Consider the following 433-nt stretch of genomic DNA (forward strand, 5'->3'; position numbering starts at 1 on the left):
CTATGAGGATAAGGATAGGATGAGGAGGAGGATGAGGATGAGGAAGAGGATGAGGATGAGGATGAGGACGAGGTTAGGATGAGGAGGAGAATGAGGATAGGAGGAGGATGAGAATGAGGATAGAATTAAGAGTCGGATGAGGAGGAGTACGAGGATGAGGATAAGAGGAGGATGAGAATGAGGAGGAGGATGAGGATGAGGAAGACGAAAGGATGTAAACGAGAATGAGAATGAGAATAACATGAGGATGAGGAGGAGGATAGGTTGAGGACGTGAATGAGAATGAGGATGAGGATAGGATGAGGACGAGAATGAGGATGAGGATAGGATGAGGAGGAAGATGAGGAAGATGAGGAAGATGAGGATGAGGATAGGATGAGGACGTGGAAGAGGATGAGGTTAGGATGAGGATGAGGATAGGATTAGGACGAGA

Source organism: Lupinus angustifolius, chromosome LG16, assembly GCF_001865875.1.
Source record: "Lupinus angustifolius cultivar Tanjil chromosome LG16, LupAngTanjil_v1.0, whole genome shotgun sequence".
NCBI classification, from domain to species: Eukaryota; Viridiplantae; Streptophyta; class Magnoliopsida; order Fabales; family Fabaceae; genus Lupinus; species Lupinus angustifolius.